General features: G+C 31.3%; 1 protein-coding gene across 9 annotated transcripts in view; it reads left to right on the forward strand.

Annotated features, from left to right (window-relative positions):
* The window catches only part of LOC124533590 (disintegrin and metalloproteinase domain-containing protein 23), a 522,035-nt gene that overhangs the window by 138,664 nt on the left and 367,895 nt on the right, over nt 1-15,476 (forward strand). The gene's annotated exons all lie outside the window — the stretch shown is intronic.

Below are 15,476 nucleotides of genomic sequence, written 5' to 3' on the forward strand. Positions count from 1 at the left end.
TTTGTGACCTGATTAATTTAACGAGAGAAAATAAAGTGTAAAAACATTTTTATATTAAATGAAAAGTTGTCTTAAGTAGGTTAGTTAAAATCTTCTTTGAAACTTCTTAGCGTTAAAGTTCCGACGGCGGCAGTTAGTGAATGATAACCCAGAGAACATTTCCAAGCATTAAAAAAGGCTTAATGACATCAGTGACGTACTAATTCAGGTTAATTTATGAATAATCAAACTGTGTTAAGTTTTATGCGTCTATTAAAACTACTGACTTTTTTATATGGTAGAATATAAAATAATTATGATAAAGGGATGATCAACGCTTACACTTAAATAATATTGAGGCTTATAAGGATATAAAAAATATAAAAAAAGGGAAAAATTGGATTTAATACCATATTTGGTATAAATATAATTTATAAAATTCATAAATTATAGATATCTCCCTTATTTAGATATTCAGTGTTAAAATTGAAGAAAACTGATATGAAGATTACTTTAAACTCTATTACCAAGAGGGTGAAGGCTGTAACAATTAACGCTAGGTCTTTACCGGGAACGAAGCGCCTCTACGAGTTGCGTAGCAATTAGCGCTACGACGTAGCTGGTATGTTACATAATTGTGAGCGCTTAGAAAGAAAGATAGGTTGGGAATAATTTAATCATCGCTTTATTATGATGATATATAGCTTCGAAGGTTTTATTCTATAAAGTAATATTTTGCAATGTTCATCGCAGCAATCGTATCAATATACATTTAGTATTTTTCTAAATGTATTTTTATACAAGAAAAAAAATGCGATTTTCCTTGACCTCTGAACATTCCACATTTCAATTCTTCTGATTAGTTAGGTTTACGAGGTGAAGTCGGAAAAGACGTTTAAATGTAATTAATAAGTTTATAAACAAATATTATATATGCAAACAAATATGCATGCAAAAATTGTATGCTAGACGTAGATTTAGATAAAGACAGTTTAGTCGCGGGTAGAGCATTAATAAACCCTCATAATGGCATAGTTTCAAAACTTGTAGTGGTGTCACAGTGTCTAAAGTACTATTAGCAAGAATTTACTGATTAAATAACTTTATATGGTTATTAACATCAATACAGGAAGTTCAGATGTATGTTAACTAGTTTCGTATGAGTGACATGGGACATCAACATCTCCGTTTATCAGGTAGTCTATGCGTTATATGATATCTCTACATCTCTACTCCCAGTTACATCTAAATCTGCCTCACAGTTTTGATATAATTAACAAACATTCAAACATATAAAAGTCAATATTAGAAGGATAATAAAAATTACAATAAACTTTATTCAAGCTATTTCTCTCATTTAATAATCTAGGTAACTAGTTAATAATTCTGTTCCGAGTGTAAACTTCTCGAATGAGTCTTCTTCGATTTTAAATATATTTTTGTTTGACTTGGTTTAATTGTTTCGATAAGATCATATAGTCTACTTAAATCTAAACATGATATAATGTTTAAAATAATTCAATTTTTTCTAACGAATGTGAAATGTCATTTTTTAAAGTGTACTGTTATTGAGAAACTTCGTCATGCGTTACCTATTTGTCAGTCAGAATGAAAACTTCTTAAGTATAACATAATGAAGACCATTATGTTATACTTAAGAAGTTTACCGATTAAATACTTGGGATAAGTTATATACTTAGGAAATATTTTATGAATTAACTTATTCATTTAAAGAAATATTGTACATTAAAAAAAATTAACTAAAGATCAAAATTAAAAGTGAATCAACTATTTACGGTTTTCTATCAATCATTCTATGAATTTGATTATGTAAGAAAATCAAATACGTAATGTAAGAAATTAAATATAAAATAATTCCATTTAACGTAATTATAATTACAGCACGTGAAGTGGTCGCATGTATCGTATACTGTTTATTGAAAAACATTTTAAATTAAATTTGTGTTTTAATTTAATTTGGGCGGTTTGTATACTCAATAACAAGCGAAGTGTGGCCGTCGCATTGATAGCTGTTGAATTGTTTCATGGTTCGAAATTTAAAATATCTTGTTTTAATTTATGTTTTGCAATGAGAAGTAAAATATAAAATACTTTGACGAACAATTTTTTTTATAGTATAAATTAGACCGGTGTTTTAAAGGTAAACAAATTGTTAGGTAAAAATACCCAATAAATTTTTATTTACCTGAAAAGTTTAAGTAATTATTTATTTTATGCTCCCCACAAGACTCGGGCTCGATTTATGCACGTGCTTGTTTCTAATAAGCAGAGGCAAACAAGTATTTAGGTTACGGTACGTAGCTGTTACCGTAGCGCTACGCTGTAGTACCGTAGCACCGTAGCATATCGCTACGGATATTAGTTCGGCGGTTAGTTTGCACACGTATACAAGATGTGTTTAACAGGTTATGCTATTAAATTGTTTAATTTTCATGTGATTTATGTGCAATAAAAATAAAACAAATAATAATATACCACTAAAACAGATTAAGTTCAACTTTTTTCCAAGTTTCGTATCATATAAGAATTTGTAGCAATATTCAATCGATCTCCGTCAGTATCATAAAGTCGATACCCCAAGGGAACAGGTACCCTTCGTAATAATATTATGCCGTCGTAAAACTTTACAGTCGTTAATATCCCACTCGTAAATCGCGCACGGATAGTAGTGGCGGTTTCGCTAGATTGGTAGTTTTTTCTTTACGTTGAATAGATTTATTTTATCCATTGTGATTGTGTTTCTTCAAGTCAACAAATGTAATATTGAATGCTAAAACATTACCTATAACCTAAATAAATTTTAGTAAATTATTTGACTTTTAAATTTGCAATTATGATTACAAATAGGTGAATATATAACTGATAATGTATATTTTTTCAAATTAGGACATTTACTAAATCACTGACTTCGTAAATTAACGTCAACATTACGTTATTACTTAAAGGGTCTCTTCAATATATCATACAAAGCTGTAAAAATATCTATCAACACCTCGTACTACCTTATAATGGCTGCTAGTCCCTGTACGAGTCCTTTTGACCTATTTGATGGAGGGCGTTACTAATGCAGCCTCCGGCGTAATTGCCTCGAACGGAGGGCCTTTGTCGTGATTGTAACATATGTCATGTTAGCTACCTTTGAACTGTGAGTGTTCTTTTATAATGTTCATTTAAAGGTAGATCACAATTTCACGACCTTAATTAAAAATAATAATTTGTATAGATGTTTTGTTGTAAACCAGAAGAATTGTCGCACCGCTTTTACTGTAGGACTTCGTTCAAAGACCCGATGATAGATACCACATACTGATGATTTGAAGTTGTTTGGCATGAGAATAACAGATCAAATAAAATCAAAATAATCTTTATTCAAGTAGGTTTTTACAAGAACTTTTGAATCGTCATTTTGCAAATTAGTGAAGAACCGGCATGAAACTCAGCAGTTACTCTTTTTTAGCATTTAAAAAATACAAAGTCATGTTAGTTAAATACAATTGAATTTAATATATCCCGCTTGAACTTCAATAGGTATTAACTCCACGCTTCTTATCATCTATAAAATCTTGTATCGAATAATATGCTTTTAATTACTGTATTCCACTGTTAAACAACATTGTAAATACAGACTGACACGAGGGACAAAACATGTCTCAATTTGGTGGAGTGACGATGTAAGCAATGGTTAATATTTATTACAATTCCAATGGCCATATGTTGGTTACATTTAACCATCAAGAGGCTAATACACTAAAATATTTGAAAAAAAAATATCACTGTCACAATTAGATGTTATTTATATAAAAAAACACGAATAGAACTCGTCTCGAAAATAATAAGAATATAAAATACAATCTGTAATACGTGCCCATGATTTCCAGTTGCCATTTCGCTGTCTTTATCACACGTTAAATCGCAGGAAATGTTTCTTAAGAAAGTGAGCCGTCGTTTTGTTTTCTCTTTTACTCGTTTGTCTACCACACATCTTTATTTATACGGACAATTATTCTTCTAAAACATTTTACATTTTTTCATATCTTATATAATTATCTTATTTAAAAGCACGATTTTAAAAGACTTTTTGTTTAATCTACACTAATATTATGTAAAATTGATTTAGTATAATTAATTGCCTAAATTAAAAAAAATATGTATATAATATGCAGTTAAATAATTTTGTTTTAGGTTCAAACATGAAATACTTTTTTGCCCATCTAATTTTTAGGCTTATCGTGGGGTTCAATTATAGTTGACGTTTAAAAAAAAATTCTTGAGATTTCAGTATGCGAGTCTCACACTTGCAAATATGTGGCTACCCGACCTCACGTTTCATGGAACGCTCGTAGTTATCGCATCGCTGTCTGTGAATGTGAAAACAACCAATACGTACACATTTTGTTGACGCTAACGGTATCTGTATTGCATGTTGAATATACTATGAGACCTGTCGTGTCTCACGCTACCTGTTGAACTCTATCGATTAATAAATAATAAGCAAACAGGAAACGTTCGATCCTTAGGTGCATTTGAGTCCTGTAAATGTATAAACTTGTACGATTCATAGAGCTTTAGAGTATATCCCACTTCTGAGCTTATATTTTTAAGAACGTAGAAGCCGCATGGTTGTATAAACTTATTTTACAATGATTGGATTGGGTTAACATATAAAATATATGAAAATTTTGTCTGGATTTCAACCCTTAGTTTTTGAAAAAAATCACTTACGTTAATCACGAGACTAGGCTTTAAAAGCTTTGTAAAATTTAAATAAATAACAGCAAAAATGTTTAAAAAAGTAAATCAGGCTAACTTTTGCATTTGATGATATAAATTATTTTAAGCTGACGTAAAAAAACAAGTATATATTAGTATATTTGTTCTGTAAAAGCATATTTACGTTTTAGTTTATTTTGCAAAATAATAAGTAGTATAGAGTTGAGTTTATGTGTATAAAAAATCTAAATCAAAATAAACTTTATTCAAGTAGGTTTTACAAGCACTTTTGAATCTTCATTTTACAATTAAGTGAAGCTACCACCGGTTAGGAAAGTAGATTCTACCTCGAAAAACTGGCAAGAAACTCAGTAGTTACTCTTTTTCAACATTTAAAAAATACAGTCATGTTAATATAAAAATATTCATATTGGAAAGTATTAGGCGCAATTACTGTACAATTGTTATTGTATGTGTACGTATCTAATATTGAAAAGTCGATTATTTAAAATCATGAATCAATTTCGTGCCCCGACAGCTTCATTTTTATGCCAAAAATATTTCCTTTTAAAAAATCCAATCTTTGTATAACGTAACCAAATTTTATGCCGTTATATAAATTAAAAAAAATATTGGTAACACAACCCCATGTTCTGGTAGTTTATTAAATGTGAAGGTAAAAGGCGTGTGTTGGATTAATTTAATTTATTCGTTCGCTTTTACGAATAAATTTATTTTCGGCAACTCACTCGTAAAACTTTGTCAGTATGAGATTGTAGGTTTCAAAGGATTTAATCTGATTTGTGAGCCTTTACGGACTGTTCACGTAAAGTTCTTATATTTGAGTATAACGAAAAAATCTTGGGACATGTAAGAATCTATGCGAGATTACTTTTTCGTTGAAAATTGATAGGCAAATAGGTAAATAAGCAACGGTAAGTGGTCACCACCGCCCAAAGAAATTTGCGCTGTATTAAATTTTCGCTATACTTTACAGGACAAATACGCTAATAATCTTGGGAACAATATGTTAAGTTGCCTGTTCGTATAATATTCCAACCCTTTAACAGTTTAAAGGACAAGAAACAATTATAGTAAGCATTGTTGTTCGCCTGTAGAATATCAGATGCGTTAGTGGTCTACCCAGATGGACTGGCAACTCTTACTACCCAATTATTTATACGTATCGTGTGTAATCAGCACAGCAATATTTATATACATAGATACCCAAAAAATTTGATGAAGCATTGAAGTCCAAGTTCCAGAGAAAAAGGATGAAAAATATATTTATATAACAAAACTATCTACATATACCTCTAAAAACATTTTATTTAATATTATTTAATACGAAATAATGAAAAGCTCGAGCTCTGCACGGACTGTTTTAATAGTTTGTTCGGCAGAGAGGCTTACCACATCCTAAAGTTTCTTACTTTTAAAAAGTTTACTAATTAATATCAATGAACGACCGCATATCGCTTCTGAACAAACTAGCCACCAACTAGCCACCAACTAGCCACCAACTAGCCACCTGGGGATTGTTAAAGTTAAACGTAAACTGATTATTTTAACCAATGTCAACCAACACAACAAATATAAATATTATTACTTTTTTATTTATTGTTATATTCATGTCTCTGCAGACATATTTTGCCATTGGTTTTTGTTTTATTTTGTTTTTGCATCACAATTGAGTTTTTTTTTAACTGCAGATATTAATAACATAACATTTTAGTTCCGTAGCATGGTCGTACATCAGTGATATGAGGAACTATTACTATTACTTACATTGCCAATGTTTATGGATAGTGTTAGACGACGAATGAAAGTACTATTGGTCCAGGAAACTCAAATTTTATTTGGAACAATGCCTTACATATTGTAACAAAACGAAAACATCTAATAATATAAATCCTACTAATGCCATCTATTAATGACAACTAATAAAATAATTTGATAAATATAAACATGAATAGATAGTGACCACATATTACCAGACGGACCAATTGGACGTCCATCATATAGGCTATATTATAATTTAAAAAGAAATGTATTTTTTTTAAACATCTTTAATCGTTTCTGGGTATAAAACACGTCACACATACCAGCATAACGTCATACCATGGTATGACGTTATGCTTTGTGTTTATATATAAAGTAATATTTACACACACATAAATACCAACATACAAACATGTGATACATGAACAAACAAATACAATAATTCGGTTAAAGAAATCTATAAGCAAGCAACAAATGTACAATTCCGATCCAGAGTGTTCGACAACTTTTTAGCTGTTACCATTGAATCGCAGAACGTTATAACATATTTTATAAAGTTCAAGGAAACTGTTTAAAAAAATCTTATGATAAAGCTAAACTTATACACAAGCACACCGCGGAATATAAACGATCGCCAGATCAAGTGATAAATTACAATGTAAACAAAATCGTTGAAAAATATACAGAATGTATTTGTAAAAGTAATTTCTTTTAAATTAATTCAAAGTAAATACAATGAAAGGAATATTTGAAAATCTTTTATTTTTATACATTTCGTCTCAATAAAAGCTTGTACTTTGAATCCGTATCATTTACATTTTTACCTCAACGTAAAGAATTCCTTTTACGATTTCGCTACAGAACTGTGCACATAAAAACTTCATATTATAATAATATTCCAGCGAAATTCCTCTCCTCTCTCATATTAACGATAACGGAAATTCGCAATATGTCACACTGTTGCCCTCACACTTAATTTTATCTTGAGTACTATCGTGACTATTGAAAGATGGCCCCCAGATAGTTTTCCATCTCTCTCTAATGGCAATGTGTTTTATTGGCCTAGACCAGTTATAAAAGTCCAAGATATTTTAGTCGGATAGTGTAACATTTGGACACTTTCCAAAGTGTCCGAAATAAGTCTACTTACCGTGACATAACGATTCTAGTAATGCTGTGGAATTGGAAAATACTTCATTTTCGTTAAAAACTTTCGAAAGTTCCCCAATACTTAGCAAATTTCGATTCGTTTTTGAGTTTAACTTTTTATAGTAATATATTTATCATGATTGTATTTTTCTAACACATCGGTCGTATAAATGGTCCATCTAAATAAAAGTCCGCACAAAAAATTGGCACCGTTAGGAATTTTAGTGATTCCCTACATCGCCCATGCTGCAACAATCGAGGTATTTTAGTTTCAGCTTTACTTATCGATGTATATGATGTAACTTTATTACCGTTGTCAAATATCATGTCTGAAAATATATCTGTTAGTTTTACTTAAGTAAAATAGATTGTATTCTTTTCTGTGGGATCAAGTGGGCTACACTACTGTTTATAGACATTAGTGCTGTATACATTACATAACCAATTTGGCACCAATGTTGGTAACTTAGATATTTTGTCCCTTTGTTCCTATAGTTATACTGACTTACTCACCCATCAAATTGAAACACAACAGTCTTAAGTATTGATGCTTAGTTATAGAACTTATATAGAGTGATTGGTATCTACCAAGACAAGTCCTACCATCAAGTAATTAGTTCAATGTAATATCAAAAGCACTATACCGAGGAAATAATTCCATATTTGTTTCATAATATATTTTAAATAATACAATATAACGGCTTTTGAAATACGTTATCGTAACTCATAATTAGCAGTTTTTATTCTCTCAAAATAATAATGACATCGTAACAATCAAAACGATTTGTGACTCATTATTGATTCAATAATTACAATTTAATTATGGCTTTCTGTTTGCCAAATGAGCAGGAATTATCTCAAAATGATAATATAAAATGTAAACTCATATACAACAAATAATTTAAGCCCAAGCAAGTTTAATTCGTATTAATAATTTACCTCTGCTTAGTCGTGAAGAAATTTGTATCCAACAACAACAACAACAACAGCCTATAAATTCCCACTGCTGGGCTAAAGGCCTGCTCTCCCTTTAAGGAGAAGGTGTGGAACATATTCCACCACGCTGTTCCAATGCGGATTGGTGGAATACCTATGTGGCAGAATTTCTATGAAATTTGTCACATGCAGGTTTCCTCACGATCACCATCTCAAAATTAGACGATACCTTAATAGGTATTTACAACTTTCTAGCAGAAATGTAATGTTAAGCTACCTGTAACAAATTTTGTACAGCAACATCGGTGGAACTGTGAAATAGAGGGTAAACGTGCAAAGTTTGTATAAATGTAATATTTGTTCACCAATATAAATCAGATACATAATATACACGATAATGTGCTATTTTTTTAATTTTATTGGGCATTAGTCGAGTCCAGTTTGAGTCGAAATATTTATTTAAAGTTCCAGTTGAAACGATATGTTAGTGAATAAAAAGGAATATATCATGTATGAACCCTTGCAGGATAAGCAGCTGGCAGACAGGTTAAAGGGGCACATTATTTAATGTGGTCATCCCTGCTCTATCCGAACACAGTGAGTATAAATCACTTCGGACCCTGTCAGCCATAGAATCTTAGACATTACGTCCATTCTGCTTGTAATAACACTGACTGACTCGCTGCTTACATCGATATTTTATTGTTCATGGGTAGCTGTGACCCCATGTTGGATTTATGTTATTGATCATGTAATATAAAAATGTAATCTTTTATATTAGCAAAACAGTTCAGTATTATTTTCACTTCATTTGATCAACCAAGTATTTTTTTGATTTGGTTACTATTAACAAGTGTTATATAAATATATTATATATTAAATAAAATATGCCAAGTTATATGGTTTACTTATCTTAATCATGGTCGAATTTCGAAAACTGACCGATCATTTCTAATTGAATTTCTAGCAGAATACATCCAATACTTACGTAAACCGTAACAACCATCCCGCTTGCATTCAGCGATTGATCTGAACTGTATCACACAAGTTCACGACTCATAGATGATTCCAGTCCATTGTGATATCTCATACGAATATTTTATTCCAATATCAAAATGTTCCCAATATTCATTGTAGCGCGTATTCTTTGAACATTTTAATCTAGACTAGACCGTTGCATTAAAATATAGATCGCCTCGATTTACTCGGCTGAAAGGGAAATACAAAATACAAACTTTGTTTCTTATACAAAAGGGAGTCTTTGTTGCAGTGGATAAAAACTTCTTTACATTACGGACTGCATCTGATGGGGTCCAGACGCAATCAAAACCGGCAGGGCTGAGTTAGAAACGACTGCGATTTGGGTTCGTCGCGTCGTTGTACTTTTTTGATTTTATATTGTTACAAATTTGATTTTGTGAGACAACTTCTCTAACATTTTACATGACTTTTGATATTTCAAACTGTGATAACCTCAGATCTTGATAATGACATTTCATATATCATTTAAAAAAAAATTTTTATAATCTTTTTGGATGAATGAGTAAACAGGCCATTTGGTTGTGGTCAGCTGTGCAAACGGTCTTATTTTAATCATTTACATCGTCACTGACCTTGGAAATTAAGATGACCCTTGTGCCTGTAATTACACAGAATGAAACGGTTCAGTGGATAATTGGTGAAATAGATTTCCTGTTAGTATTGAGGTGCGATGAGAGATTCTTAAGTAAACCTTTGTGTCGCAGCCGAGTAACTTGTTGGAATACGCTCCAAGCGTTGACTTTAATGGCCTGCCAGAGACTAAATAAACATTTCCTAGGGGAATGTTACCTTACTACTTACTTAAAAAAATCTTCCTTCTTATTTTAATATTCCAGATTTAAATTAGTAATATTGTAATTACACTTACTCAATAGTTCACGACGCTACCAATAACATAACTATTACTTTGGATATACCACAAGCTATGGTATACAATCTTGATTTAATTAAATTCTCCAATTAACAAAATGCTTAAGACTCGGAAGACTTAATTAAACATTGTTTTTGTTCCACGTTTCAACAGATTTGAATGTAATCGTTAAAAATATATTAACGATTAAAGATGTTTACCTAATTAATAATTATTTGTAATTAATATATTTCATCATAATAATATGCAGTTGATTTCTAAATATGAACAAAGGCAGTTTTTACATATATAACTGGCATTAAAAAAATATAAGGTTTTATAATACATTTAAGGTTTTCTTTTATTTAATTGTATTAAAAAACGTTTAGATATTAGATACCCGCCATTATAAGTAAGTAATTATTAAAGACTTTTAAAAGATGTTCAGTTGAAACAGCACTCGTTGCTATTTAAATCAGTGCTTGGTGCTAATTGAAGCTCACGTCTCGTTTTTTTGCCGACGCGCGCTTATCACTCGCACCACAAACAAACAAAGTCGACAGTTGATTGCGTTTGTACTGAATTTTAAGAACACGGGCTTGTTGTTCCGCGTTTTGCATTTACAACAGCGGAGAATTCATTAGAGATGCTTTGAGTGACACGTCAAACGAACGACACTCTTACACCAAAGGCCATAAAGACGAGAATGACGTGAAAACGCATACATGTCAACGTGATCTACACGAACATGAGGCTTTAGTTTTACGAGTCTGGCGTGATAGCGTGACATTTGATTTGATATGGCGTGTCATTGTCTATAATTATACAGCGTGTTTCATTTGTCATTTGTAATGTTAGTAGCTACAGAGTTGCATACATATTTTTAGGTCAAATTTGTAGTGATTTCGTTAGCTATGACAAGGTTGCTATTTATAATCGTTATTATTGATATGTACCACTATGTGCTAGTTAATGGATATATCCTATCGTTGGTCGCAAATCACGAGGTCTCGGACTCAAATCCCAGCTTTGGTCGATAAACACTTATTGAGTTTATCTTTCGAATAATTTTCAGTAGCTGTCCGGATTCCGGATATTTAAGTGTGCTTCGTAAAGCCTTTAATCTTACGCTTTAAGTCTCCCTGAGCATGTTGATGTTGCTGTCCGATTGGATGGTGGGAACGAGGGAATAGAGAGTGAATCTGTAAAGTATTTTTGTACATGCACGTGCACTATAATATGTCGTAAGGTTCCTGCTTTAGCTAAATTTGGTCAGGGTGACCTTTTTTATGTCATAGGAAGCAAACGAGCAGGAGGCTCACCCGATGGAAAGTGATCACCATCGCCCATAGATATCTGCAATACCAAGGAGCCAGGTAGATTACCAGCCTTTAAGGAAAGAGTACGGTCCTGTCTTAAAGGTTCCCAAGTCGTATCGGGTCAGCCAAAAACCGTCAGTGAAAGTGGGTTCCACAGAATAGATATACAAGGCAGATTAATATTAAAAATTACATTATAATTAAAATTATTATTTATATAAAATTTTAACATTGGGATGTTGTCATTGAAAGCGAGTTAGGTTACAATCACATGTCTTAAAACTGAGATGACATATTTGAAAAGAGCCTAAGTGACACAGAGTTATCGTTATCGTTACGGTACGGCACACACTAAATAATTAGTATGTGGAACAAGTTTATGATATTCACCTCTAAATGAGGAAGTTATTTGCCCAATGGGACATTTACTTCGCTTTAAAGTAGGTAGAACATGTATTCAAGGCTCAATTGAAAATGGAATTTCTGAGACGTGTCTACGATCTTATATGATTCCTTCTTAAAAGGCAGAACAGTTTCATTATTCTCATGCGATGACAAATTTTGACCAAATTATCGTGACCTATATTTTGAATAATATTCAAACACTTTAGCGTTAAGCTATACGAACCAAAAGTCTAAAGCGTGTTCTATTTTTAAATTTTATAATACATTTTATAATTTAAACCAGTTCTCTACCGGGAATATTATTCGTGACGTACAATGCGTTTGATATTCCGTATAATGAAAATTAACGTATGGATGTTAGTACTCTATGCGTTTGTATATTATTCATGTGATTATGATGAATCTTTAGTGATGTGTTCTGAGTAGGCCAGTGAAGGAATGCAGATCCTATAGAGAAGAACCAGCAAGTAATTCAGTAGTATCTGTTTTACAACATTTAAGGTACATTGTTATGTTAGTTGAATAGAGTTATCAATCTATCCTTATATAAATAATATTTGTTTGTCTGTCGGTCTGATTTGACGAGACTTAATTTTTATATCTAATATTGAAAAGAATAACTTAAGCTACTTTCATTATCAAAAAATAATTAGGGATTCAGAGGGAAAAAATAAAACCAAATAAATTTGTTCGCGTAGGACAAAGTCTGCCTGGCCTCGTTAGTCTGATATAAATACCTAACGAAGAGTCATATATTGTCGATTACAATAGAATTTGCATAACAAAGAGCGGGCAATATATGTACATGTACATTGTTATGCTATTAATATATATATATAAAATATACAACGTAGGCGTGAAAGCCATAATATATTTTAGATATCTTTAGGATTTAAATGGAAGATTATTTTAATACATAAAAAAAAATTATGGCATAGCTTAAAATATTTTAAAGTTTGAACTACCTTTATGTTTTAGCAGCTTATGTACGACTAGCGGTTTAACCCGGTTTTACATGGATGGACATTTTTTTTAATATATATTGTTGGAATAAACAAGCAACATTACTTAACCAAATAGAGATTAACCTACTTCCTACTTCTGGTTCTAAAAATATATATTTCACCCTTTATTTATATTTCTTTGTTGCTTAATTCCGACATGTTTAACAATGATCGTTCTCTCGACTTTTTCACAAACAGCACACAAATTATACACCTAAACTTTCCTTATGAATCTCTACTCCCTCTATCTATTAGTGAAAAACGCATGAAAATTATGTTTAGTAGTTTTTAAGCTTATCACGAACATACAGACAGACAGACGGATCGGGGACTTTGTTTTATAATATGTAGTGATTAGTTTAGTTTTCTAGACTGGAAAAATATTACCTAGTATGTGGGCACCACTGTTGACATTCGCGCCTGTATGAAATTGTTAAGAAATACAATCCTCGTTACGCCGTCAGTACGTACCATCGAAACTGAGATATTATGTCCGTAGTGCTAGTTGCACTGGCTCGCTAACTCTCGAAACCGGAATACAATAATGCTAAGTATTGCTGTTTGATGATAGAATAAATGATGAGTTTGAAGTTAGGTGCCACTGAAGGGCTACAACAGTGCTACATTGACTGCAAGTCGATTCCCAGTAAAAGATATTTTGTCTTTTTAAAATTAAAATTAAAATTTTTTAAAATTAATTATTATCAATACTAAGCAGTTTAAACATTTATAAACAATTAATCAAAATACATATATTTCTTTCGTTTAGTTAAAAACATCAGTTAAAAACATAAATTTAACTTTTCCATTTTTGACTCAAGTAATTGTGTACTTTTTTAAATAATTATTTAATTTATGTACCTAATGTACAAATGTCTGTCAAAATTTAACTGCCTCTGAATGTATGTACATATTAATATTGCGATCACTTTATCTTCATAAAAATAAATATTATTATTATACACCATCATATAAAATATATTCTTTGTTAGTATATAACATACAAGTAATATTTTATTACTGAAATATATTATTGGAAATAGTCGTGTCAGCTGGAAATAAGATTTATCTTGACGTATCCCCAGGAAAAGGCGTGGCCTAATGTGTTATTCATATCGATGGTAAAATCTATGAAATTGTTTTATTGGATAAGTAATAATTATATATTTCCCATGGGATTTACTACTAATAGTTACAGAGAAGTTGTGAATATCCCACAGCTGGGCATAAGCTCCCCCATTGATTGGGAGTTTGTTCCATCAGGTAATTTCAAAGGCTAGAACGAGACTTTTTTTTAATTGGATATATAGACGGTTTAACGGGACACTTAATGTGTGGTCACACTAGTTCACAGGCAATGCTCTACCAGCTTTAGGTACTAAGATGTCACATCTTCTATCAACTAGCTCCTTCCAACTTCTTCTAACTCCGTTGCCTCGCTCATCTTTCCAATACGAATACTTGATTGTACTCAGACAGTCAAGTCAAGCTTAAATACGATACTTAAAACTAAATATTATAATTACAACACTGCCTGTGTTGTACTGGAAATTAACATAGGTTTTAAATATAAAATCCATTAAACTGTTAATAATTAAAACGAACTCTAACAAGTCGTTAGCGAATGGGCGAATGGCAAACTCACTCGAAACTTCTGCACTTATTTCGTGCAAATGTTTTTAGTAAGATTTCCCGCTCCTTAGTTGCGGATGAATTATTTTGTATAACGATTTTTTTAATTTGCTACATAGATAAATAAAATTTTAACAAAAAGAAAAACCGACTTCAAACAAAACACTATTTTAAAACAAATAAAAATGCACAAAAAAGTAATAAAAATAATTGCATATTTAACATATTTTTGAGAGTCCTCCTAGGTAAAATGAAATGAAAAATATTAGACTACTTAAAAGTCGATTTACGATTATATAATGTAGTTATAATTATTGTTATATTTGGAGCCGGTGTCAGCCACGGGCACACGCTTCAACAATCAAAAAAAAGAAGCGATACGAGCCTCATGATTGACCCAGTATAATATCGTATAAAAGGTAATTTGTAAGAAACATATTTCTTAAAGTATTCTCGTATTGTTTTTTGATAGATATAGTTATAGGTTGGCTGACACCGAAAAAAAAAAAAAAATAAAAAAAAAAAATAAAAAAAAAAAAAAATACAGACGAATTGATAACCTCCTCCTTTTTGAAGTCGGTTGAAAAAGCTTGTTCGTTTTTGTTGACGATTTATTAAAAAAAGGATCTGACTAACAGAACATAGAAC

Source organism: Vanessa cardui, chromosome 11 (genome assembly GCF_905220365.1).
Source record: "Vanessa cardui chromosome 11, ilVanCard2.1, whole genome shotgun sequence".
Taxonomy (NCBI): Eukaryota; Metazoa; Arthropoda; class Insecta; order Lepidoptera; family Nymphalidae; genus Vanessa; species Vanessa cardui.